This window comes from Patella vulgata, chromosome 4, assembly GCF_932274485.2.
Source record: "Patella vulgata chromosome 4, xgPatVulg1.2, whole genome shotgun sequence".
NCBI lineage: Eukaryota > Metazoa > Mollusca > Gastropoda > Patellidae > Patella > Patella vulgata.
The window spans coordinates 78,044,921-78,071,244 of record NC_065882.2 but is presented as its reverse complement, the minus strand read 5'-3'; the positions used below and the strand labels follow the sequence as shown (position 1 = coordinate 78,071,244).

The 26,324-nt window shown below is 36.8% G+C and overlaps 1 long non-coding RNA gene across 1 annotated transcript; it reads right to left on the bottom strand.

Annotated features, from left to right (window-relative positions):
- Nucleotides 1-4,376: 4,376 nt before the first annotated feature.
- LOC126819401 (uncharacterized) lies at nt 4,377-11,231 on the bottom strand. Its single transcript, XR_007679610.2, has 3 exons — nt 10,605-11,231; nt 9,281-9,401; nt 4,377-6,879 (listed from the first exon to the last, which is right to left on the bottom strand). It is a non-coding gene; the product is annotated as an uncharacterized LOC126819401 (long non-coding RNA).
- Nucleotides 11,232-26,324: the final 15,093 nt, after the last annotated feature.

Below are 26,324 nucleotides of genomic sequence, written 5' to 3'. Positions count from 1 at the left end.
ATGTATATATTATAATATTGTAATTATTTTGAAATGTTTAATTTGGGTTTTATTGTGTCAAACATTATTGCTCTTTAAATCTCATTTTAGAATGAAAATGTATAATATAATATATACTATTCAAAAAAAATAGGGGATATTTGATTTTGGGGGCATAATATACTATTCAAAAAAAGTAGGGGATATTTGATTTTGGGGGCATAATACTAAAATATGCAAATAACTACGAAAAAAGTCACTATAGAACCTAACAGAAGAAACATTTCCAGTTACATGTGACGCCCAAACGCACCAATAGCTACCGCATGGAATGCAGGTGATGCTTGGGATCATCATGGGGGTCCAACCCAAGATTTGCACGACTCTGACTTTGAATGTTACAGTCATTGTGGCATTGAATTCCAGGGTGGAAACATCAGTTTAATTGTTTTAGTGACCAGAAAACAAATTTTGATATGCGTCGGCTTACCCCAAATGAAAGGTTACGTGCCCTTGGCATGCTACAGATCGGCACAACACAGGCGGTTGTGGCGCGGACGATGAATGTTTCTCAGTCTGTCATAAGCAGGCTATGGTCCAGATACCGTGATACACAATCTGTACAGGACAGACCACGCTCAGGTCGACCAAGGGCGACAACTCAAGCCCAGGATCGATTTATCCGTACCTTGGCCTTGAGAAATCGTGTCATCACAGCAAATCAGATCAGCGCTCTTCTTCAAACAGACACTGGTGTGAGAGTGAGTGGCCAGACGATTCGGAATCGTTTGCATAGGGGTCACCTTCGCGCCCGACGTCCTCGCGTGATCCCTTGTTTGAGAGATCATCACATTCAGGCAAGACGTCGTTGGTGTAGGGATCGTCAACACTGGGATAATCGACGCTGGAGCAATGTGATGTTGATTTTTTGGACAGACATAGGAGGGTGTGGCGTCGTCGAAACGAGCGCTTCCAAGACGTTAACGTCATCAGACATGATCGATTTGGGGGTGGTTCTGTTATGGTGTGGGGAGGCATCACTGTTGCTGGAAGAACGGCTTTACATGTTGTTGCAGGGCGTGTTACAGGCCAGTACTACCGGGACAACATCTTGGCAGTCCATGTTGTGCCGTTCGCACGACGTCATGGCCGCCGTTTCATTTTCCAGGATGACAACGCAAGATGTCACAGGGCCAGGATCGTTACAGGTTACCTCCAACAACAGAACATCACCACATTACCTTGGCCAGCACTGAGTCCCGACCTCTCCCCCATCGAGCATGTCTGGGACATGCTTGGACAGAGGTTACGTCAACGTCAACAACGTCCTGCCAATGTCCAAGAACTTGCTGCTGCGTTGCAACAGGAATGGGACAATCTGGACCAAAATGACCTTAGACGTCTCATTAGGAGTATGCCACGTCGGATCAATGCTTGTTTGGCAAACAGAGGAGGATTTACCCGTTACTGACTTGGTTGTGATGCTGTGGTAACTTTGCTGTTTGACCCCGGGTATCATTTTACCCTTATAATGGTCAGTCTGTGCCTTACTTAGTCTAACGATCCTTTGGAATAAATCGATGAATGTGAACTTCATTTCATTTTGTCATTTGTTTCTTCGTCAGTTTCATTAGGTGACTTTAATAACACTTAAAAATCAAATATCCCCTACTTTTTTTGAATAGTATATATACTATTCAAAAAAAGTAGGGGATATTTGATTTTGGGGGCATAATACTAAAATATGCAAATGACTACGAAAAAAGTCACTATAGAACCTAACAGAAGAAACATTTCCAGTTACATGTGACGCCCAAACGCACCAATAGCTACCGCATGGAATGCAGGTGATGCTTGGGATCATCATGGGGGTCCAACCCAAGATTTGCACGACTCTGACTTTGAATGTTACAGTCATTGTGGCATTGAATTCCAGGGTGGAAACATCAGTTTAATTGTTTTAGTGACCAGAAAACAAATTTTGATATGCGTCGGCTTACCCAAAATGAAAGGTTACGTGCCCTTGGCATGCTACAGATCAGCACAACAAAGGCGGTTGTGGCGCGGACGATGAATGTTTCTCAGTCTGTCATAAGCAGGCTATGGTCCAGATACCGTGATACACAATCTGTACAGGACAGACCACGCTCAGGTCGACCAAGGGCGACAACTCAAGCCCAGGATCGATTTATCCGTACCTTGGCCTTGAGAAATCGTGTCATCATAGCAAATCAGATCAGCGCTCGTCTTCAAACAGACACTGGTGTGAGAGTGAGTGGCCAGACGATTCGGAATCGACTGCATAGGGGTCACCTTCGCGCCCGACGTCCTCGCGTGATCCCTTGTTTGAGAGATCATCACATTCAGGCAAGACGTCGTTGGTGTAGGGATCGTCAACACTGGGATAATCGACGCTGGAGCAATGTGATGTTTTCAGATGAGTCAAGGTTCACTGTTGATTTTTTGGACAGACGTAGGAGGGTGTGGCGTCGTCGAAACGAGCGCTTCCAAGACGTTAACGTCATCAGACATGATCGATTTGGGGGTGGTTCTGTTATGGTGTGGGGAGGCATCACTGTTGCTGGAAGAACGGCTTTACATGTTGTTGCAGGGCGTGTTACAGGCCAGTACTACCGGGACAACATCTTGGCAGTCCATGTTGTGCCGTTCGCACGACGTCATGGCCGCCGTTTCATCTTCCAGGATGACAACGCAAGATGTCACAGGGCCAGGATCGTTACAGGTTACCTCCAACAACAGAACATCACCACATTACCTTGGCCAGCACTGAGTCCCGACCTCTCCCCCATCGAGCATGTCTGGGACATGCTTGGACAGAGGTTACGTCAACGTCAACAACGTCCTGTCAATGTCCAAGAACTTGCTGCTGCGTTGCAACAGGAATGGGACAATCTGGACCAAAATGACCTTAGACGTCTCATTAGGAGTATGCCACGTCGGATCAATGCTTGGTTGGCAAACAGAGGAGGATTTACCCGTTACTGACTTGGTTGTGATGCTGTGGTAACTTTGCTGTTTGACCCCGGGTATCATTTTACCCTTATAATGGTCAGTCTGTGCCTTACTTAGTCTAACGATCATTTGGAATAAATCGATGAATGTGAACTTCATTTCATTTTGTCATTTGTTTCTTCGTCAGTTTCATTAGGTGACTTTAATAACACTTAAAAATCAAATATCCCCTACTTTTTTTGAATAGTATATTATAACAATTACTACTTACCTAAACTAAAATATAATATAAATGATGATATTATTATAACAGCTGACAACTGATTCATTTTTAACCACATTCTTCAGGGCGGAGAAAATATATGATGCAACGCACATGCTCTAACCATTCGGCCATCCAACCCAGCTCAATCCATTGTGTATAGATCAAATAAATTCTATTGCTTACCAGGAAGTTATAAATTGCTTAAAGTCTATGTGACACATCATCCTATTTACGTCTTTACCCATATGACAACATGTCCGACTTTTTATAGTTTGTGAATAATGAAATACGATATATAACGACAGTTCATATCGTAAATTTCACCTGTTGTCTTCTTATAAGACGTATTTTTCTATTTGAAAATTCAACATACCAAACTAATGTATGATGCGGTTTTGTATTATGAATACACATAACTACACAGTAAACGTTCATACAAGACACTTATGCATTATTTAATTTTTCGAATCGAGTTGGTATACTTAACATAGAAAGTGACAGGAATTAGAATACGTATGTACGCAAACAGAACATATCCATCATCTGTATCAAATAAGAATAGTTTTAAATTATACAACTTACCATATGTTCTGTACCAGTACCAACAGAATTTAAAGCAGTTGAAATACGATATGAAATGGATGAAAATACACCTCACATCAACTAATTTTAATGGAGGAAGTAAATTACATGCTAGTATGGCGTGGTGATCTATATAAATATGGACCTTTGTGTAGGTATATTCACATCACAGTAATTATAATAGGGTGCAACGCAATAGTTTAAAGATGCTAGAAGAAATTACTATTGTTGAACCGTCTACACATTTCGCCTCAGCTTTTATAAGACATACAATAACAATGACGTGAAGGCATTGAAGATTGATAATACAATGATAATAATAATGATGTATATGTATATATTATATTGTAATTATTTTGAAATGTTTAATTTGGGTTTAAATGTTTCAAAAGTTATTGCTCTTTAAATCTCAAATGAAATTGCACAATATAATATACAAACAATTCCATTTTACAAAGATAAAATAGCATGTCAACAAAGTATTCACCTATAAATATGAAATGACAGATTATTATAAATTTATAAAACATATTATAGAAGAGAGAGAGAGAGAGAGAGAGAGAGAGAGAGAGAGAGAGATATTTAACATCATCCCGACACAAATTAAGTCATTTCGGGAATAACATAGTTAATTTTATTATTTCAATAATTCGCTTGTGCGTAGGGGTTTTTACCAGTGGGAGGAAAGAAAAAAAACCCTAGAAAACCCAGAAGGTCGGACAGGTCACCCTACTCCGTGTCACGTACAAGCGGGAATACGAATCCATGCCACTTGACACAATATCAACAAAGTATTCATCTACCAGTAAACAAATACTGGGTTTTATTAATAATTTTATAAACATACTATAGCACAATATTAACAAACTGTTCATCTATACATGTATAAATATTATTTCTATAAATAATGTGATAAATATAACGTAATGTTAACAACATATTCATTTGTAAATATACAATTATATGTTAAGTGATAAAACATAACATTGCATTAAAAAGACAACGGCATTAAAAAAATAATATAAACTTTGCTAGAACGGGTCTTTCTAGGTACAAATGTGTCACAGGATGGCCGAGGCGTGACCATACATCGACGATACCATTTATCGGCGACTCCAGGAGTGAACAGTTAACATCCGTCAGTAGGTACCCAAAAGGGGACCTGTAAAATTAGTCAACATTTATACATGAAATATTTACTCATACTAACAAAATATACAACGATGAGTAAAATATACGAAACCTGCACATCGGAACCAATACACCAAAATTAATAGCATAACGATTTCACTCACCCAAGTACCCGATGGCAGTATCGAGTCCTCCAATCCAACTGTCATAATCCATCTCCTAAACCTGCCCGATTGTCAGGTTTATATACTACCTGTATGCACGTGCATTGAAGGTAGACAGTTTGGGCGAGCCTTAATATTACAGGTAAATAGTTTGGGCGAGCCACGCGGCAGAGTTTGGGCAACCCATAGTGACACTAATGAAATACGACCGTGACAAAATGTATAAATGCGACCTCTAAACATGCAAACATTTTAATCTGCTAATAAATCAAATGTAGTTGAAAAGTAATTTTGAACGAGAATGAAACTAAAACTGGGCTAAAAACATAACTCAATAACATAACCAAGCGTATATTATAATTCAACTAATTAGAAATACCTTGAATATTTTAAGAATATGGTACATTTAAGGCGTCTTTAGTAAAACTAGATACTATACTCTTCAAAAAAGGAGGGGATATCCAGAAACAATACAAATACTGTGGAAATGCACTGCTGTTGTCATTAGAGGTAGTCAGTGTATGTTAATAACAAGCCAATTGCCTACACATGAACATAAACAGTTCATATGGGTGACTTATCTGACATCCCCATTTCACTCGCAAAGCGATACACTGTCAAAAGTAAAAATGGACGTTCTGATTTTTGTCTTAATAATGAGTAATTGCTCCACCAATCCCCATACATTCAGCAAGTCGTCGTGGCATGCTCCTGATCAACCGTCCAATCCCGATTTGGGGTAATCTGACCCACTCCTCTTGCAGTGCCACGGCCAATTCTTGCAGTGTTGACGGTTGATGTTGACGTTGACGAACACGTCTCCCGATCAAATAAAACGTAACACACTAAGCAAAAATACGCTAAAGAGTAAATCTTATGCAAGAACCGATAGGAAAACAAACATGGATAGGATAAGCCAACAGGCGGCAGTTTTCATCAACCCTTCCTTGAAGTGTTAAATTTGACAATGAACCACTCTCACGTGTATGGCGCTATTGCGTGTCGCACATGCAGATCCGTGGTTCTGTTGGGGCGATAAGTTCTTCATCTGTGAACATACTCTCAAAGCATGTCAAGTGTCCATGACTATTTATCATATCACAACTTGCATAGGTATTTGCATTTCAATATCCCCTTCTTTTTTGAAGAGTATATACATATATCGAAATACATCAATAACTCTATTTCTAAACTTCTAACGAGAAATACTAAAGTAACAACTAAATAATATACAAATGTAATAGCGCTTCTTGGTGGAATGTGGCTCAAAGGAAATTTTAATGCATGACCTAGTATATCATACTTCATACAATTATATCAAATATACATTATTACATCTATTTGATTATGTTAGAATCTATAGATGTATTATCGAATGTGTAATCTAATGTATCATACATATTTCTTATATTCAAAATACATTATAACATCTCTTTGATTCTGTTACAAACTGTAGATGTATTATCTAATGTGTAACCTAATGTATCATACATATTTCTTATTTACAAGATATAGTATTACATCTTTTTGAGTTTGTTAGACTCTATAGATGTATACGTATTTGGCGTATCATCTACTGTGTGATCTAATGTATCATACGTATTTCTCGTGTTGTCTTCTGTATTAAACGACTGGTTTACATAGTCTACATTACGTGTATTAGTTGGAATATTTTGATATCCAGTGGTTAATGAATCGTCTGTTGTAGAACTAGTCGGGTTTAAATCTGTGTTACTGTAAACATAATCAGGTTCAATTTCTTCGTCTTGCTTATTCGATTGGCACCTGAAATATATTCCAACGATAGACTCAATGTATAGTAAAGAAACTTTATATTTAACAATAAAACATAGTTTGGAAGGCAATGATTAAGACCACAAGCAGTCATGTTATGGACTAAACTGATCTTAATATCTATATATAGATCTTTATCATAATGATCGGATGATAATCACACGATTTAATAAATTTTGTTGTAAAGTATACCAAGCAGCAAAAGAAACGTCAGGTTGGTATGTTACTCTGAATAGACGCATTGCATAAAACTTGCCAAATGTTTTCATTGTATATTTGTAACAACATCTCCAGATTTACCTGAGCAATAAGGCTCCTTCCCAAACACAGAATTGAAACTAGGAATTGTTTTCAAAAACGCAACCGGACTTCTAAGATGGCGATGTGTTCTGCATGATTTTCATGTTACTCATACTACACGTGCTGTTCCCCGGGACCAGCCCTATAACATGCACCCCATACCTGGTTGAATCATTCACACAGGCGACACACGCAAGGGAGAACTGTTCTATTCACAGATCAGAGTCGGTATTGCGTATCAACTTAAGATGGCAGGACCTGAATATGGCGTCGACGTGGCCAGCGTTATTCTGACCAATGTGTCATGGAACGAGACTCATGGGGAGGTTCAAGCATAATGGTTTGGGGTGGAACCGGCCTGAACCAGAGAGTGGGTCCTTTGGTGTTCCAAAATCTTGGTCCAATGAGCGGAGGAGGCATCACAGCACCGATTAAGCCCTCAGACCCCACGTCATACCACATTTCGCACGTCATCGAAATAACGTTTTCCAGCATGACAACACCCGTGCCCACACCGCCAGAGTTACTCGGTACTTTCTACGGCAGAACGGTGTCAACGTTATGCAATGGCCAGCCCTTAGTCCGGACTTAAACCCGATTGAACATCGATGAAATTCAGTCGAGACTTAATAACGTCGTACCGAGACCAAACACAGCCGATGGATTGCGCCAGGCTTTTCTGAGAGTGTGGTTCCAGGTGCCAATGGCGTTCATCAATCGTCTGGTCCATTCCATGTACAGACGCTGCGCTGCTGTTATTGACACTCGCGGTGGACACACCAGATACTGATGTACAGACTTTGTACAGACCCTAAACCTTCTCATAATGTCTTGGAATTGTGATGAATTAATCACTAACGTGTCAACATACTGTTCACAAACAAATGCTTTTATCCATTTAGTAAGTCGTTTTCTACAATGATTTGATTAAAATACCTCTCTGATTTTGAAATAGTTCAGAGTTTTATTTTTTGCTGTTTAGTATATTATTAGTTTACGTTTTATAGAGCACAACTTCCACCAATAACTACTGCGCACTTACCCAATAGGGCATTCAAATTAAATAAACAAATTAAATAAATAAAATAAACTATGCATGCGAATATTAATAACAACGTTTGTTAACAACATTTCGCGACAAAGGAGATAAGTCTGTATCGCGGTAGCTAAGTAAACAAATAACAAAATAGGAAGTAGTGTAAACCTGGTCTATTCGTTCACACTTCACCTGTACTTTTGTTTTCTAATAGTTAAAACTCGGAAAAACTCGTATAGTAATAAATCCTTGTTTATATAGCAAGAGTACTAGACCATCCAACCACGATATTGCATCATATAAGTATCTACGTGCCCATCTTCAAACACGAAGGCTTGACCTCGCGTTAACTACGTACATATCAAGGTCTTCACGTAATACCCTGCATATTTCGGCACTAATTTCGATTGGGGATTCACCCAGATTCATCGATAATCGCGAATACCAAGTCTCGCGCTGTCCAGCTAAAATGTCTACCTGTGATAATCAGATGCAAAGTTCAAGGTTCGTTCAATGTCAAGATTCGTTCAATGTCAAGGTTTCCGTGGAGGTCGCTGTGTCAGAATATCTGATTGGACGCCACTGTTCACCTGTCTGTAGATAACGTAGCTATAAGTTCAGGAAATGTAACGTAATCTAGTAACGTTCAGATGTTGTAACACTCGCAGTCGTTGCTTCAGGAACATGCTACGGGCCTAGAACTAAGACCTCTGAATGATGTTCCAGGAAAGACGAACGGTGTCTGTTTCAGTCTCTAGACCGAGGCAGCTGATGGGTATCCATCGTTAACTCTCCCCATCGTGGCGCAGTGGTGTCTGGGGATTCGGGCGGGGTTAAAGGCCCATAGTTGAATGCTCACAGAGTAAACCTAAGGAATAACGCTGTACTGTATGGTCGTCATTTTACGATCCATGCCAGGCATCTTTTGGCTCTCACATCTTTTGGCCGTACATGACACTCAAAGTGTGGTGGAGGCGGATGGAACTATACGATACCTTAAGATGTATAGTCGGCAAAATTAATTAATAATTTGGAATTAAAAAATGCGAATGTTACCTTTTCTTGTAGAAATGATATGACAGGAAGAGAGCTATCGTGCTAAGCATACCGCATAGAAAACCAATTACAACATATACCACAGGACTTAATGGTGCTCTTGTAGAAACAGGTAAACATTCTGTTAAAGAAAATATATAGTGTTATTTCTACAATGCCTAGTATCCAACTGACTGATGTACATAGACAGAGAAATTAAATGAAATGAAATGGAGTTTAACGTTCTACTGTTTTGCTCCGAACTGGGCTAATGAAGACGGGTATACGCCATACAGTGTGCTATGAGGGAAATTTTGCTCGGACAGCGGCACTATGGCCTACTCTTATATCGAATTCCAACTGTCAAGGGATCTTTTACGTGTACGCTAATGTGCACACGGAACCTCGGTTTTTCATTTCATCCGAATGATTAGACAACTGTCCTTTTCAGGCCCTCCGTCCTGCATCACTGACAAGGGGGAACCACACCGGAAAATCTGGGTGAACTTTCTCGGCCAATGCAGGGATCGAACACCCGACCTCCAGGCTAGCGAGCCAGCGTCTTACCCATTTAGCCACCGCGTGACCCCACCCCCCATAAACAGAGAGGGACCGCGTGTATTGGGATATCATAAATATGAAATTATGTATATTTAAAGATACATTATGGGAGGTTCGATAACGAGTTGGCAGTTCTCACTATAATAGTTAAAAACTAGATAATGTAAAGGCAGTTTGCTGAAAATTTCATTCAAATTGATCCACTATGAACCGACAACAAAGGGATAGAAATTTCCGACTAGCCTCGATGATCATCATTACCAAAGTCAGTACGATAAACAGCATAGTCTCGATTATCCATTTAATAGTTAAATCGTGAAGAAAAGTTATGTAGTAAATCGGCTCATAATCCACTCAAGATCGCAGACTAGAGATGCCATCTAGAGTTGATTATGGTCTGGATAGGTTACTTAATGTCTAATTAATAATTAAGATAACATTTCAGGCCTAAAGTAAGACCTGCAACAGACAGATTTAGCTCTTTAATAATGTATGTTTAACGATTAATACAAAACGCCGTCGATTTACAATCTGTAAACACAAGACAAGAATGGACTGTTACTGCATTTATTTTCTCAGTTTGGATTGTCTGTAAATACAAGTGCGGCCTAAATAAGGCATCATGCTATTGTAAACCATCGATATTGTTACCACACATGATTTACATCGGGAAGTCCCTGTCTGCTTCACAATCTTTTCATACAAGACACACATTGGGTCCCGTATGAAAAGCTACTGCAGAAATATTATCACAATAATCGCGTTAAAACAAATTTAAATTTACCTGTTGTACAGTTTAATCCCATTTTACCAGGTGAACATCCATCTATACAATTTCCTGCCATCTGATCACATTTACCATTAGTTGTACCAACTACTGATTTACAGTTAATACTACATAGTTTATTACATGATGGTCCCCATCTTCCATCTTTACATTCAGTACACGCATTGACATCATCTCTATCACAAACAGTACAATCAACATTACAGTTGATATCACATATGTCTCCAGTTTTACCTTTAATACAAGTTATACATTTACCATCATTTCTATCACATCCAGCATCACATCCTATACTACAGTCCACATCACACCCATCACCATATCTTCCTATACGACAGTTAGTACATCTACCAGTACCTCTATCACATCCACCACCACACCCTGTATTGCAGTTTAAATCACAACCATTACCATATCTTCCCAGTATACAATTAGTACATCTTCCATTTCTATCACACGTGACCCTGGTCTGGTCTGTGATTGGTTGACATTCTGTACCACAAGTTAGGTTACAGTATGGACCAACTGTATCAGGTTTACAGTCATTACATCTACCGTCAGATTTAGAACAGTGATTGCTTAAACAACCCTGACTACAGTTCTGTTGACATTTAGTACCATAAAACCCTGTTTTACAATCTCCAGTACAAACACCAGTAGTAACATCACAGCTGCCATTATGGCATGTATTACATGCTTGACATGTAGAACTTGATGTACTGTAGTATCCAGTATTACATTGTGCTAGATGTGTAATACAGATGATATATATTAATATAACACTCCATGAGTAATTTGATATACTTTAGTATCAAGTATAACATTGTGCTAAATCTATAATATTCTCATAACATAGGAATATATTAGGAATATATTCCTAATTACTAACATAGGAATATAATTGTTTTTTCGTATGTTTTATTTATTTATTTATTTTTTCATTTTAAGTAAAAGGTATCGTGCGCCCTTCATAACTCTTTTCGGGGAGGCTGTTCTAGATAGCGTAATCCATCGGATTCAATTCTCGGGACTGTGGCGACCAGTGATCTTTCTTTATAAAGTCTAGCTGGCCCCCTCGATGGATTCGGTTGGAATAGAAAAATTCGAATTGGGTTGATCACATGTGTTATTTTGATTTCAATAGCGAAGTTCTATACTATTATATTTTTGTTAGAAAGAATACATGACCTATAACACTATTCTTTGGGAACTTAAAATAAGCAAATACTGTCCATAAATACACATATTCATGTAATATGAGTGTATATAAAGTGATTTACGAACAATCTTTAAAATGTTTAATGCGATTTCTGATTAATTTGGTTCGGTGACATACCCTGAAGGTCCTTTGCGCCTGCTTAGTCCATTGTTTTACCGTTTGTGAATCGGCCATTTTTAATTACTCCCGCCTTGTCGGGTATGTTATGTTTGGTCATTACAAACGTAGCTCGAAACCATTATGTCCGTAGACTACACGATTTTAAAATGATCACTGTGTCTTAAATCCGAATATTATGGATAATATTAAGTTATAGGTTTATATTTTTGAATGCTAAAGTCACCTTACTAAGTTTAGTTTAATTGTTTACTTAGTGTGGTGACAGTGCAACACAAATTCGGTAATATCTCTTGACATCGTCTATAGCCTTAGTATATTCATTCCCCAAAATATAAAACTAAATTCAAGACAGATAATTGGTAATCTTCTAAACAAGGCAACCTATAAAATTCAATTATATAATCCTAATATATATTTTCGATGGAGATACGGTATCGTCCCACAAAACATGTCAATATTTAACATCTACGGAGATGCAAGCCAAGTCATCTTGAATTCACATGTGCTATCACAATTTGTTTTTATATGCTTTAATAACTATATTTCTAATTAAGCTAGAATATCCAAACTTTGATTATTAGTTGGTTGTCTTGATGGAGTTCAGAGATGAGCATTTTCCACTAAGGGCAAGCAGAGGCAATCAATTTGATTGGTTGATGCTTTTGGAAACGATAACTTCAGTTCTGATTGAGTGCGAGTGACGAATACCTTGACTTACTTCGATAATGAGCATTTTCTATTCAGGGTAAACAGAGCGATAGTCAATTTGATTGGTCAAGACTTAGGAACATAACAACATGGGATTTTAATTGAGGTGTAATGTTTAAACATGGTGTAGATGTTCATTAAGTAAATGTCTTGACTTGGTTCAATGATTACGACTTTCCGTTAAAGCTAAGCAGAGCTAAGAACTTTCATTGGTCGATGCTTTGGGACAAGATAACTTTGATTCTAACTTATGGAGAAGATGAAAGTTAGTGTAGAGTTTTACTACCAGCAACTTCAAAAACTTGATCGAGTTTCTGCCTAGACTAAGCATAGATAATCAGTTTGATTGCTCGATACTTTTTAAAAAGATACATTTGCAAATAATTAACATGTATCATCTATTTATTTTGGGATCGCGATGGTGGACATCAGCTTCTCTGTTGGTTTGTTGTTCCTGATATGATTAAACTACTAAGCCTTCCAAACAAGTGTTTTCTTAAAGAAGCGGAAAAATGCATCATTAATCTTGAAGTAGTATAAACACTATAATTACCAGAAAATATCTGAACTTCACATAAAGTAAGATATTGACTTGAAACAGTGACATATACTGTTCTAGCAGATATATTAGTTGATGATGGTTGATTACATCTATCTATTGTATAAACATCTTGTACCGTTGGTGGTGTATCTTTATAACATGATGTAGCTGATGTAAATCCTGTTTGATCACACTGACCACTAGAACTGATCTTTATCTCAAATCCCTGTAATCTCTCTTTATCTGCAAAATATAAAATTATATTGATTAGTTGTTTGTTACAGAGATTTATCAATTCGATGATATTGACATAAAACTCTCGATTTATTACCCTGCTCCCCATAACTTTCCTTTATCTCAAATCTACGTGACGTCAATGGACCTTATTATCGCCATTCAAAAACTTTTAAAAACTCATCTGTATCAAACAAGTTATATCTGATAGCTAAAGACTTTATGTAGATATGTTTGGTCAAGCACAAATTTTGTGGAGTTTTGGCGGTATTTAAATGGACATGTATTTTATTATATGTTTCTCTTTGTCAGTTGTGCAGGACGGAAGGCCCGACAAGACAAGGGCAGCTGGCTAGTCGTTCGGATTGTACGATAACCCGAGGCCCCATGTACACATTTGCGTGCACGTAAATGAACCCTTGGCAGTTGTAGATTGTTTTGGACTTTATTTGAACTGTAACATTTGGCAAAATGTCAACCAATTCATGACTCGGTTATTTCTGAAAATTTTGCAATTCTTAGATAAAAACACGAATAACGTTTATTTTAAATTTCAATGAAATCCATCCAGTAATGTCCGTCATTTATTAACAACCACGCAAAACACTACCGAAGCGGTCATATAAAATATTTAGGATAAGGGTTTAAGCTCTACTAACATATGGTTCAATTTTATTTCAATAAATCACTTAGCAGTGGGATGGAACCGGAGGAGTCGATAAAACCCACGAGGTAATACTACCGACTCTATTCCTTGTCAAGTACAGCCGGGAAATCGAAATCACGCGAGTTGACTCAATGACAGACCTTAAGATACAACGCGCACGCGCTAACCATTCGGCCTCTCAACCCCTTAAAATATATATAGAGTTCACAAGTGACTAAAATCAGACACAGATATACATCTTACTCGAAAAAGCGGAACGGACTATAGAAGAAAAAGCACTTACTGACATCTCTGTTAAATAGTTTGATGATGTCAATATTATAAATATGTTGTAGATTAACACACCACCATTGAATACCAGTATTGTTTGTATGTGTACAGGCAAAATAGTCCAAACCACTACCAGTATTACCATCTACAGCATTACTAGAATTACTATCATGTCTTGGAGCAATATATGTGGTACTCTGTTCTGTCGGCTTGCCAAGAGCAATGTTTGTACCTTTTAATGCAATATGTAAAACAACATTTGATCAACATACCATTCTAAAACATAAAGCAAATTGCTGTTTTTAATTTAAAAAAGAAATTACTGTAAATATAGTGCGGGACGATTTACCAAAAACTACCACATATTACCTCAATATTGTGATAAACTGGAAGATAATTGATCATATATTGGCTAGATTGTCAGACGCTTGAACTGCCGGGTACTGATACTATAAATATACCGATGATTTACTATCCAGCAACGGAGTCAACAAGTATCCCTTATTTGATTTGTGTGTGCACGCATTTCCAATAAAAAAGATTAATTGAATTTCAATAGCTAACATGATCACATTGTTATAAAAATATCTGAGTTATATTGTAAAAATAGATGTTGCAAAAGACAAAATACAGTTCTAACATACAGACATGTTCATTCAGAGGGCGTTGGTCACGATGAAATGTGTTTTATTAAATTTTAATGTTATTGGCCACTTTGAATGCCTATATAAATGTATACGAAACAGAACAGATAACAGCATACAAATTCAAGTGTAAATGCTAGCATACCACATGAGAGAACGTAATCCTGATTTTGAATGTGTTGTTAATATATGACCTTTTATGTTGTTGGAGCGATCCCCATTACACAAAATTTGAATTCAAATTGCCATCAAATCTTTCTGAAGCTCGCTCGTTATTGTATTTTAATGATTCAGAAATATGGTTATTTTCCATAACAAGCATCCTACCATGCAATATATTTATTTATCTGTGGGACTTAAAATACATGAAATGAAATGGGGTTGAACGTCCTACTGGGTTACTGAAGAAGGGCATACTGATGTTTGCCCTGACCGCGGCGCTACGAACTATTCTTATATCGAAGTCCAACTGACAAGGGCTCTTTTACGTCCACATCAGTTTTTTACACATGACCTTGGTCTTTCGTTCCATCTCTGAGCCACCGTGGCTTTTCTTGTAATTTATCATGGCCATTGACCGCCCTACAACTGGTATAAGTGTCATCGCCGTAGGTTTTCGCACTACGATACAGATGCAAAATGTTTTTAAAAGTTATTTTTCAGTACAATGTTACCTGTACAAACACCACATGACCTCACACAGTTCTCTCTATAAAACTCATCTCTAGGATATACAGTATCACCACATGATTGACAGTTGATGTTGTCTATATCTCTACATTCATCTAATGCTGAAAAAGTACATAAACGGGCGCTACGTTATTATGTATTTGTTTTACCCTTATGAGAAATAAAATAATAATAGATTGATTGCATGTTAGCGGTATTTTACTTTAGACCATATTGTCGCACTAGACAGATAGTAGGGGACGCCTACCTACCGTAGCGGGTGTACTCCCATGGCCACCAACTGTCACATCCCTTAGATATATTATGTAATAGTCTCAGAAATATCTAGTTTGTGTAGTCTATAAATATTACAAAGTGTAACACGTTAAATATGCTACTTACCTTAACCATTATTTATAAATCCTATATATCGGATGGCCCAGAAAAATGAGTACACGAAAATGTATTGTATCTATATCATTCACCTTACAAATGTCGTACAATATGGATGTTGAACTCCAAATTTAAGATCGACCGGTCAAATAGTGCGAATTGTCAAACAGACTGTTAAATTATCGTTTGCCGGACTAATATAGTCACATCATCCTCACCCAAATTTACATAAACAAATTGTCAGTATGCCCACCACCCATCCTGGATTAAGCACCTTTGCAACACAGCTATCAAATATTTTATTTCTTATACGCTTAGTGGTGCCCATCTTGCCAGAATCGTATCCGTCAGTTCATATTCCGTAAATGATTTGTTTCCTTTATAAACCTGTTTGATCAGATTCAAATCCCGGGATGTGTTGGTCTATTTTTATATAATGTCTGGGGTGGTCTTTATCCGAACAAAAAATAGACTAGCTTAGATCTGTCTATAGGATGCCATCCCTCAGATGAAATTATGAAATAATTACTTGTGATACGTGGTTCTAAATGGAATCTCATCTACATATAAAACGTTGTTCTAAATGGAATCTCATCTACATATAAAACAATCTACCAGAGTGAACTTCATTCAAAATTGGTAGAAATAAACCTCGAAAAGATACGAAATTCGATTTCTGGGTGGACAAATCGCTAAGCGCAAAACAAGGGAAATCCTGGCCAGTGGTTTATGTTCCTCAATCCCTTTCAATTTCTGAATAAAATATAGTTTAACCCCTCCCCCCCCCCCAAAAAAAAATTATTTTATGTAAACTGAGGTAAGTGGGTTGTGACTTACATTTTTTCTAAAACTCGTACAGTACGAACACTATTTGAGCGACGGGTCTACAATTTGGAGAGGAGTTGTCAAACACCGATACTGTACAACAAGGGAAACATTAATGACTTGGGTACAATATATAAATACTAAACTAGAATTTATAATTTATTTAAATACTATGAAATATATCAAAATTATCACTACTTACCTCTAGTAGAGTTTATTAAAGTTGACACAATTATAACTGCTGACAACTGATTCACGTTCATTTTGATCCACATTCTGTAATACTATGGAAACAATAATAATGTCATTTCTGAAAGTTTAATATGAGATTTTTTTAGATATGGATTTGAACATTAATGTTCAGGTCAATATATGGAAAATACCCCCCCTCAACCCCCCCCCCCCCAAAAAAAAAATTGCTACAAAAGGTTTCTTAACAATTACTGATTCTGGTAGGGTTTAGTGTACTTTATAACATACTAAACGTTTACCAAAGTAGGGCCCCCGGAAAAGAATTGTTTTTTTTTCAAGATGGCGTCATAGATAGCCACCGAAACGTCTTGATGATCATAACTATGTAACTATAAACTCAAATTTTATGATTTTTGTGTCTTTCCCTAGGTTAGGAGGGGGGGCAAAGAACACATTAAGATCATTAACAAGGATTTTGGCCTATTATGTCAAAAATGGCCACCAACACCTCCAAATGACCGCAAGTCCATAACTATTGACTAAAATGTCTATCCCCAGGTTTGTGGGGACAAGGAACACATAAAGAGAACTTTGGATATCACTGAGCTGTTGAATCATTATGAAATTCAATTGATGACGTTCAGCTGATCCTGTCAGGAAGTCCTGTACTAGTGTATTCACCCTTCAAAAAATATCTCAAGAGGACATATCAGATCTTGACAAAGACCTGATGGTTGATCTCTTTGGTGGCAAGTCGAATGATACGCTATCATCACTGTGCCATATCATTTTCACCAAGAAGGAGGCAAGTGCTGAAGTATCTGTCATTCCTTAACGGCTCCAAGAACACCTGCAACAAGATTTCATAGCCAACGTGTGTACCTTCAAATTATGGCATGGACTGGAATGGCAAATGAATTGAACCCAACTGAATAGAAAAGAGACGTTAAACTCCATTTCACTTCATTTCATTTCGAATAGGGAAGGAAGCATTAAAATGATCTGTTAATTCCAGTCATGACCCAAAACAATGCTGCGCCTGGCGTACTCTTGAATATTATCCATTGCAATTGTTCGGGGGGATGCAAATCCTCTCGATGCAGCTGCTGACGCTATGGACTCCCCAACACTGCTGTATGTGGTCCTTGTCAAACTGAAAACTGTGACAATTCAAACAACACTCATGAGGTCTATACTGAGGAGGAGGATGACACTCAAAACTGAACGCTCTGAAACTTATTATATAGACAGGGGTGTTTGTGCATTAGGTGATAGTGGACAGCTAAAGGTCATGAATTCAATGTCGTAATGATTGCACAGCTCAGTGACATCCAAAGTTGTCTTAATGTGTTCCTTGCCCTCAAAAACCTGGGGATTGACATCAAGACCATCAAATTTGAGTCAATAGTTATGGACTTGCGGTCATTTAGAGGTGATAGTGGCCATTTTTGACATACCAGGCCAACATCATTTTTAATGAACTTAAAGATATTTAACAAAAACTCAACATGAAGTCATATAGATGCCATATTAAAGCCATATTTGTTGCTGTCAAAAAACGTGATTGTGCCACGGGACAGTGTAACTTATATTACACAATATAGTTTCCTCAACATTAAAGTTAAAATCCACTATATCAATTTATATTTTGAAAAGCTCGTTAACATAGATATGTTTTGATAGCAACCAATAATCAATTAGATTTGATACAGAATAATGCATAATAACATCCTAATATATCATAAATCAATGATAACCATGCTACTTTACAATACGGTTAAGGCGTTGTATTGGCAGCTTCTATTTCTATCGTTACACCTCTGTGGTTTGTACGAGTATAATGACTAGTCATAACTCTTTATGCCCCTTAACACCGTCACTGTGTAAGTAAAAATAGATATTTGAGTAACTTCCTTGTTGAACAAGTATGTCAATAATAAATACAATATAAAGAAGGCTGTGAATTGTATAACATGTATATCATTAACGATTAACATGGTTGATGTAATTCATTATTTATATATGACACATGGCGTGACTTTTAATAACCAGGAAACCTTGCATGAAGGGTGTTTCACAGATGTCCTCTTACGAAGATAAATCCAGAAATATCAGATACATCTATACATCTGTTACTGTACAACGGTCGTGTGATTTCCAGTAATAATAATTCGACATTTTTCTTACCTAAACGATGGGGTTGCTTGGTGCGGGGCTGCATTTAGTAATAAAAGATAATTTAATCATTTTAGGGGATAACAATCTGTACTTGTATTATTCTGAATAGATAGAAGAATTGAAAGAATATACAAATGTGGTTGGGTTCCATTGATAATAATGGTTATATCTGTATAAACAGGCACATATTACTGCGGTAATAACAGGCAATACATAGAAATATTATGGCACGAGTCTAATATTGGTTTCAAACCCGTAAACAAGTTGTGTTAGATAGGACAGAATTAAAATGTCACGGAAATAGATAATACGTACATTCAGTAATTAACCCTTTACAGGGCAGGGTCCCAAACTGTTCCCAGTTTGACATTTATTGCAGAATTTATGTAAATTTGAAACGGAATGGGATTTGAAACAACATTATATCAGATTTTGCCAACAAATGTATTGTTCTTTATCCCGTCCAAGCATTAATGATGAATTGATAGATATAAATACATGCTGTTCATTTTGATCCTAGTTTGGTATTCTTTTCTTTTGCTACCGGTGAACATCATAATAGAAAAATAAAAACCTCTGTTGCATGAATAGTATATACCTTGGCCAGCGGCGTCATACAAAGCCTATTGTAGTTACACAATAATCGAACACAAATGTCATAGTTATCTTTGTCAATGTTTAGTAATATAAATTAAAATTATACAACTTACCAATGCTTGTAGTTATTTATTTCAATATTCCATAATAATGTATGTAGAACTAAAACACTTCTGTACAGGTTTACAGCTTTTGTAGAATAAATTAAACCCTGTATTTGTTGAAATTAAACACATCTGTACAGGATGCAACCCCTACTTAAATATCAAACACTATACTTTGCTGCATAAGTAATGTTTTTAAAATGTATCATATATTAGAATAGTGTAATATATATTAAGCTGTTATATTTGCAAGCAACCCTTCATGAACTAGATATTACGCATTCAGTTGCACACTCCAGAAAACACAAGGAATGTTTGTTTTTAATAAACTGTGCATATATAAGGACTATCATGTTGCACACTAGTCACGATAGATATTATCTCTCTATTAATTGTCTTATGTAATACAGTAGTCGAGTCTTGGATTTTTTAGTTGCTTTCCTGTTTCCATGTAGTACGAGATTTCTGCGTCCTTGGTAGCACGCGGTTGGCGTCCACCATTATATTTTTCAATCTTGAAAATGACCCTTCATATCTTTGAACGAGCGATGCGAATAATCGTTAAACTGACAACGGTTATCGGAACAATATATTGATATGTAAAGGTTTCATTTACACCACAATACACACAATTATGCCGTATTACGTTCTGTAATAAAATCCTTCATTGTTTTATAAACGTAAACATTGTCTTCGATAAGGTACCGTTCCTCTTCGAATATCTAACACCCTTGACTTTATGCTGATATGACGGAAAGAGGGGGGGGGGTATGGGGTTTAACGACCACTCAACACAAACTAGGTCATTTCGAGACTAACATGGTTCAATTTTATTTCAATAATTCGCTTGCGCGTAGGGGTCTTTAGCAGAGGAAGGGAACCATAGGACCCGGAAAAAACCAACGAGGTTGGACAGGCGACCGTACTCCTTATCACGTACAACGGGGAATCGAAACCACGCCAGTTGACTCAGTGACAGACCTTATAATACTACCGACAAGCGCTTACCATTCGGCTAACCAGCCCCACTAATATCAATGAGCAAAAGGTTAATTTTAAATACAAATTTTTAATTTAAACCACTGCGGAATAAGATTAATTCATATCAAAATACAAATGAGGTGTCATTTACGGGATTTGATAATATTAAAAAATAAGTCATTCATGAACTCCTTTATGTGAGCAACATTTCCGGTAGAGTGGTAAACAGACACAGAAACGTAAATGAAGAGGCAGTTAATACATTTTGACTTATGATATCACAGTTATCGATAAATAAGGTGTTAAATCGTAATATTTATAGATTATTGACCTTCATTTGCCAGAACTGTCTCATCTTTTAATATCAACATTATTCATATAGGGCGTTCTATAAATTGATGAAAACAGAATTGTCAAAATCTAAGCTATCATGGCTGCCGTTGTCAAGTGTCTTGTTAAATGTTACCAAAACGGCTTGTATCTAAATTTTGGATAAATAATCATCCCTTTATGTTAGATTAATAAGCATTTTGAGAGTTTGCTATTGAATTTAATTTTTTACCTAAATATAATTTTTATGGGGAAAATTGTTTTCTATGGAGTACCATTTGCAACATATCATATTTTCCAATCAACCATTCAGCTGGACATTTCCTCATTCAAAAGTGGACTATTAGTGTACAATCTAAGATTAAACAATGTGTTGAGCGTGAATAAATATTAAATAAAATTTATTGCAAAATATTTTACTGTAAAACTTAGTAAATACGTCCAATGATTAAAAGACAGCGTATCTTTATGCTTCCAGGCCAAGTTTCCAAAGGTGATTTAAGAAGCCATAAAGATGTTAACAATGTGTATTCATTATAAAAAATAGCTGATAAAAAAAGAAATTTCGAGGAAATTTTGATGCAGTTTATACTATTTTCCATGTAGATCCGAAATATTTAATTCAAATGATGTTTGTGATGGTACTCCATACAAAAAGTCTGAAAGTAGTCTCTTGAAAAAAAAAATGGAGGATATTTGAAAAAAAACTGGAGGATATTTGAAAAAAAAAAGTTTCGTAATATGGATCTTTTAAACAAAGATAGCTTTCGAAATTTGAAGTTTTGATGGTTGTAGTGTATAGATTGTGTTGTTTACCCTGTAGCTACACAGTGCTGAATAGTATATATGCTTCATATTTTCCAATGTTACAAATTCCAAAGTCATTATTTTTTAAATTTTATCCACCTTTTTCTGTTCGGTACCATCCCAAGCACTAATGTTGTGACAATTTTTATCCCTTTACCTTGCCCTTAACGATAATTCACCACCTTTGAATTATACTTTTGTCATTCCGTATATCAATTATTATGTTAATTGTTTATTCTCTATTTAAAAGGCGTGTGTCTTTTCAGCTGTTTGTGCGTCATTACCATTATGTGGAAAATATGTCAATCTTTTCAGTTTGTATATCAAAGGTTAAGTGCGTCATTGGCATTTATTATATATTACATTTAATGAAGAATACAAATTCAAAAAATGAATGATGCATAATCTCCTGGCTTCGATACAATCGGGTCTATCAAGACATTTGTCTGCGATAACAATTTGGTTTTGGTGGAAGCGGACGTAAAATAAAGCTATCCCCTCCCCGCCACACACACACCCACCCACACACACACCCACACACACACCCACACACACACACACACCCGGAGGTTTATTCAGATAAAAATTAAGTTGGCACCGACTTTAGTCCAAATGACCATAGAATGACAATAATTACAAACACGATCAATTAAATATTTGTTATTTAATAAAAATCCAGTTTTATATAGTATACAATGTTTTAACCACTATTTTTGTTTTATGTATTATAAAATGTTTTAAACACTATTTTTGTTGATTTGGCCAAAGTGAATTTTGGCCTTTATGTTTTATGTCCGTGTGAATCGTCTGTAAAGGATTTCAAATGCTGCTAAATTTCAAATTTATATGTTTGTTATTTTAAATGAGATTTCCTTTTAAAGATTTGTTCTGGGGCTCAAAATATAAGTTTCAGTATAATTCGTGAAAATTAAGTCAAATGCAAACAAAAGGCAATTGATCTGCTTTTTATGATGTTCGTGATCTCTCGTCTGGTGTTTTAAATTTGTGTGTGCGAAATGTCCAGATTTTGAAGCAAGATATTACCAGACGATTAAGCTACGTCTTTGATCGAGAGCGCTCAGCCTAAAGAAAACTTTATACAAGTTACTCTGTCTGTGGTAGAAAACGAACAGCTTCGACTTGATTTCCAATTCATTACACCACTATTCTATTTATTCGTGTCGTATTAGAAGTAAAATAATATTGCTTAAATTATAAGCCAAATTTATATACAGCTGCCAATGTTTTATTCAAAGTGGCGGTTGACGTTTGTTGGAAAACACCATGCAAAAGGCTATAAAAGGGAATTAGAAAGAATTGTTATCTAAGGATTGGATTTTCTAAAAAAAAAAATGTTTGTTCCACTATCACCGGGTTAGGGATTCTTGTATCTAGTTGATTTTATTTACTTAGGGTTAGGGCAAGGGTTTGATATATTGTTTGTTTTGGGTGAAGGTGAGGACTTGTGTTATTTAGCCTAATTTACTGTGCACTAAGATGTCGTTCAGATTTTTATTTTTAGAATAAATATACAATTATAGGTTTCTGTGTAAAGATTTTCGGGTGATTTTCTTGGATATAAGTATATTGTTTTCTAATGATTTGGGATGCACTTGCTGCTGTTGCGCTAAATGGAACTACAAAATGGGCTATTGCGTTAGCCGTATGAATGTTCAAACCTGGGGGTGGGTAGGTGGCGTTGTTTTCAATTTGTCAAACCAGAATTTTTCTCTTGTTAGCCTAAACGTTTTAATTTATTCTGTAGTTTCAAAGTCGCTCTTAGTCTTTTCTATTAGATCAAAACGTGAATTGGGCCTTAATTCTTTCCCGAAGAGTTTTTGGGTCTAATATTGGGAATTATGTTCCAGATGTTTTGTTATGGAAACGGTCGGATATGTTTATGATTTTGCATGTTTGACATCTCGAGTGGCCACAAGTTTTGGTTTTAACTGTTCAACTAGTGTTGTTTTTTATACTTCAGAGATAGCGTTTGATGTGTATCAGTTTTTTTGAAAAATACTTTAGTTCCCAATTAGCCTGTGTATTTGGTGTTATACTACTTTTAAAAACGGTAGTGTCAAGAAAATCTATGCTGTTATGACTTACATTTGCGGTTAATTTGACAGATGGATGATGTTCAGAATGTTGAAAAACGTCCAAAATGCGTCTAGTGTGTACTTCCAGACTATGAAAACGTCATCTAAAAACGTCCATAGAAATCTGGTTTTAATGGGCAGAATGGCAGAACTTTCCTTTCCCACTCCGCCATGAAGAGATTTGCATAACTCGGGGCAAATCGTTTTCCCTTCCTAGTTCCGGAAGACTGGGGGTAAGTTGGTCGTTGAAGGCGAAGTCATTCCTCCTCAGACAAATGTCGAGTAATTTGAGGATTTCTTCGTCCGGTCTGGATGCTTGTGGGTTCCTAAGAAATGCTTTCGTAACTCCATCTGTAAGATGCAAATTATCAATATTTCGTTTTATTGTTTCATTTAGTTGAAAAGAATTTGTTTCCGTCTCAAGGGACAGAACTCGAAGATTGGTTGAGAATTGTGGACAAAACTTATATTATGTGTATGAAGATGGGGGAGGGGAGAATATGTTGAGATAGTGGACAAAAGGCAAATGTTTATGAATGAATTATAAAAGAGGACAAATGTATACTGATTTGAAGTTTACTATTTCTACCGGGAAAGACTGGTTTCAGTTGTAGCTTGAGGATATTCGCGAACTGTGGATAGTCTACTCTTGATACTTGTGCACTTTAGTAGTTAGTCTCTTAAATTATTAACAACTGAGTTTTAAATATAAAAGTTTTTCTCGGTGTTTTGAGTGGATCTGTGTAAATATTTTTCGCTCCGTTCTCTTCCATGTGCTCAAGGTCAAAGGGAAGTCACTCTCCCTCACCGGTAAGTAACTCTTGCTAGTTGTACTTGCTTTAATTAAACTGTGGTTTCGAAAAATATCACTCAAGCTTCAACATCGCCACCCCCCTGACAGAGTCAAATACAATCTGAAACATATCAAAGAACATATTAACACAAGAGTAACGAGATTAAACACATTAAAGGTCACTATATTTCACTTCAGTGTCCTAATAAAGATATATTGAGAAAACACATTAATTATAGATTCATTTTGAGCATTGTTCTAGTACACATATTTTGCTTGCTGGCCTTGTGTATTCCGATGTAGCGGTTTTGATTTTTACCATTCTTATTCTGCCATCATCTCCAGCAATCAATTCTTGGACTCGAGCTAGAGGCCAGGCACCTCTTGGTGTCTTGTCTTCTTGTAGAAGGACTAGATCTCCAACTTTCAAAGGGGGATTATCAACCTTCCATTTGTTTCGAAGGTTTAAAGTTGGGAGATATTCCTTCAGAAATCTTTGGGTAACTAGATTTGTCCAAGCCTGGACTTGTCTCCAGAGTTTTCTGCTATTATCTTCTTTTTCGTGGATAATATCTGGAGAGAGGTTAAACTGTGCACGGCCAATGAGAAAGTGGTTAGGGGTTAGTGCTTCATAATCATCAGGAGAAGAGCTGTTGTGGGTAAGAGGACAGCTGTTTAGGATAGACTCAACTTCTACTAAAGTTGTTCTGAGGACGGAATCTGTAACAGTCTGATTTGCGAGGACTGCTTTGAGAGCTGTTTTTGTAGATCTAACAAGTCGTTCCCAGACTCCTCCAAAATGAGGAGCGCTTGGTGGATTAAAGTGCCTGTGTATAGCTTGTGGGGCTAAAAGGTTGTGGATTTGACTTTGTTGTAGATTCTTCAGAGCAGCTTTTAGTTCATTGTCCGCTCCAATGAAGTTCGTACCATTGTCGCTATAAATGTGTTGTGGTTGACCGCGACGACCAATAAATCTTCTTAGTACCAGTAGGTAATCGTCGGTTTCTAATGAATCAGCAAGTTCTAGGTGGACAGCACGTGTAGTCATACACGTAAAGATACATCCCCAGCGTTTTACTGTGCTGAGGCGATATTTTGTGTTAAGGGGACCAAAGTAATCTAATCCTGTATGGTAGAAAGCACCGGAGGAAATATCAGTTCGAGCAGAGGGTAAATCAGCCATAAGGGGAACTTGAGGTTTTATTCGTTGTTTACGACAGTAGAGACATTTCTGGAAAGTATTCTTTGCTAATCTTCCAAGGTTAACCGGCCAATATTCTTGACGAACTTTAGTAACTATGTGATCAGGTCCACGATGTGCAATACTACGATGACTATCTTCAACTAGT